We start from the raw sequence: 3,226 nt of genomic DNA, 5'->3' as shown, positions 1-3,226 counted from the left end.
ATATATGAAATTTTATCAATAAATAAAAAAATGGTGGACAAATTACAAAAAAAAAACGTTAAAATGACCTTTTTTTCGTTGTTTTTGACTAAAAATAAATAGTAAAAATTAAAATTAAGAAAAGATTTAGTGTCACTTTGTTACAGCTCATGTGTAGAATATGTGGATTAAATTTTATAAGAATCGGCTTACTGGTTCGTGAGATACGATGGAGCTAGTATTTTAAAACGTAGTTTCGAAAAAAACGCGTTTAAAGTTTTTTTTACTTAAAATAGTGAAAAATTCTTACCTAAACTTAATCTGCGATGCCTGGACTGTACAAAATACCTTCTTCTTGTTCATATTCTTCAATTTTTTCCAGTCTTGCCTTCTTCCACTTAGATCTGGCATCTTTTGAGCACTCAGAGCTTCGACGGTTCGCAGATTCGATACGTCGGTCGTCGCGTCTTTTAGCAAAGTCGATCGCTCCTGGCCCAAGTTTCATGCCCATCGTTTCCATTATCTTCATCACTGTTCGAAATTCTTCGTTGAAGATACATGCCGAAACTTTGCACACCAATTTCAACAACTTTTTTGCCGTTAAACATGTGTTTAGGTGCCATGTGCCTTAGATTTGAGGTACTTTCACCAGTCGATGGAACACTTAGAATGCTTCGGCTTGGCATCAGTCGAAATTTTGTGGTAGTATCCTGCCCAAATCCTGGTTACGCATATCCTATGAAGAATTCAAATTTCTTCTGACTGCTAAACCGTAGATCTCATAGAGTTCTTTCATCAATTTGATTGTAAATTTTTAGTTTTTACTTCAGGAGACTTTTTTCACAACAGTCGCCTTTCTCTTCACTACTGTTTTTGCTACGGTTCTTTTTTTTTTTTGCGGTTCGGCGTTTTTCTTTTAAATTTTCTTCTTTTGTATGAGAGCTTTTCTTGCCTTATTAGAGCGCTTAAAAATACATTTTGCCACATACAAAATACACTTCAACTTTTTAACAATGAAATCTTCACCGTATGGATGATAATAAAGCAGCATTTTAAAAGTCACGGAGTCTCCGTAGCCGATATAAGAACCGTGCGCGCCGAACTTCTCAGGAGAGCGGTCAAGAGAATAACGTTCAGGCAGCAAAAAAATGTAGTTAGAGACATCGGATCCTTTTTGAAATTTTAACACAATATTTCTAAATATATATACAATTTCGAAATATGTAAAAAAAAAATTCAATTTTTTAAAAATTGCAAGATGGAACGTCCCCTTAAATGGAAAACGCAGCGAAAATAAATATGACAATAACAGATTTTTTTTGCACTATTGTTATATTGTTTATCATACAAAAGAAGAAATATTTAAAGTCTAATAATAAGTAAAATCTATTAAAAATTACTTAAATTGTTTTACTTTTCAATTCAATTACGAAGTAATAGCCGGTGACATGAAATAAATTCTTTTTAAAAATAGCCGGTCAAAAAAGTGTTAAGAGAAAAATGTAAAATTGCAGTTAGAGATTGCACTTGATCATTTGTTCATAAATTATGACACTTCAATGGTTATACTCGACGACATTTATTGTAAGTGTAAAAAAACGATATGCCAATTCCTTTATTACGACGAACAAAGTAGTGTTAAATAGTGTTAGCAGGATTAAGGGGTTCTCGTTTAAGTAGTTACAATCAAAGGCATAGATCGAAAATTACTTAAATAAGTTTTCTTAGATAGAAAACTATGAAAATATCCTTACACAGTTCTTATATGACAATTCATAAATAAGAAACTAAATTTATTTATGAAATTTAGGTACATAGAGAATTTAGTTAATGAAAAGGTTAGGTTTTGTTATGTACACGGTAACTAAAATCAAAATTTTGCAGTAGAATCATAAAACTTCTACCAATTTTACTGAGTATCATAAAATTGCTAGGAAAAGAAGAAGGGGAAATTTTGTTTAATTTAGTTTATCCGGGATAGCGCGAACGCAGTCCCGACTACCAAAAATTATACGCCCGAGATATCCACATTAGGGATATTCCGCGAAGAATCAGCTCAACCCCAGTGCCAATGGAAGAGCCTCGCCCCTGGAGGAACCGCCTTCATGATCCCGGTATCCCCTGCGCCAGGTAAGTATGCTTTCCCTCGTTCTTTCAGGGTATTTCAATGCTCTAAGTCATTCTTTTACTTTCGAGAAAGGACCCTACTCATGCGCATCATAGCGACGAGTTCTCCAAATACAAACCTGAACAACGTGTTCGATCCAACCAACAACCCCTCTCTAAATTTTGGTAATATTCCAACTTAACCCATCCATGATCTATAAAAAAGACTAATTAAAGTCTTTTTCAATGAATTACAATATTGAACTCTTTATCGTTCATTTATTTTAGCTTCGTTTATTTCCAAATTCTTACGCTTCCTATTTCTGTTAATAGCTTATCCAATACTGATACGTTCAATCGCCACGAAAACTAGACTTACAATTACCATTATAGTATTTATTCTTGTGTTTAAATCAAGGGTCAGGAATTTTTCAATAACGAAATAAACCATTTCAAAGAAAAAAAAAATAGAAACAAAATTTAAAAAAAAGCCACAACTTTAATCCGATTTATTTTTGTTCTACTTATTTCAGTAATTGCAAACATATATGCTATAGAAGTATTTGTTTTTTAGTATCATTTCTAACATTTTGAAAAGAAAACACATATACTTTTTTAATATATTTCAAATCTAATATAAAATATATAAAAATAATTTCTTTTTTTTACTTTCATCTAAAAAAACATTTATATGTATTTATATTATATTAGATAAATACATTCGATTTGTATAAAACCGGTTCTAGCTTTTTCTGTGGGGCACACGGATATTCCCCTCTGGTCGGAATTATTTTCACTTGCACAACGGGTGACGTATGCTCAATCAATTATTGCTGGGAAACTCTAATCCAAAGGATTCAGGGTTTGAGCTCATCTTTTGTTTATATTTCATATTCACGGCATTATTATGGTATGAAAATATATATATATGATATGAATACAATATGATAAGATAAGCTGCATAAAGTTTCATTTCCTAAACAGTAATAATAAATAGTTAAAAGTACATATTGCAAGGAATAAATAAATTATTATCATTATTTTTATAAGATAAGTAAACTGTATTTTTCTATTTCTGTAAAAAGATTTTAATTTCATTTTTCAATGTTATTCCTTAAAATTTTACAATCATAAAAGTTTG

General features: G+C 31.2%; 1 non-coding gene across 1 annotated transcript; it reads right to left on the bottom strand.

Moving 5' to 3' along the window:
• Window positions 1-1,951: 1,951 nt before the first annotated feature.
• LOC149030983 (U1 spliceosomal RNA) lies at window positions 1,952-2,117 on the bottom strand. Its single transcript, XR_016178140.1, has one exon. It is a non-coding gene; the product is annotated as a U1 spliceosomal RNA (small nuclear RNA).
• Window positions 2,118-3,226: the final 1,109 nt, after the last annotated feature.

The sequence above is a fragment of the Polistes dominula genome, unplaced genomic scaffold (assembly GCF_049000335.1).
Source record: "Polistes dominula isolate Pdom_NZ unplaced genomic scaffold, Pdom_raw_medaka contig_674, whole genome shotgun sequence".
NCBI lineage: Eukaryota > Metazoa > Arthropoda > Insecta > Hymenoptera > Vespidae > Polistes > Polistes dominula.
This window is presented reverse-complemented; position numbering and strand designations above follow the sequence as displayed.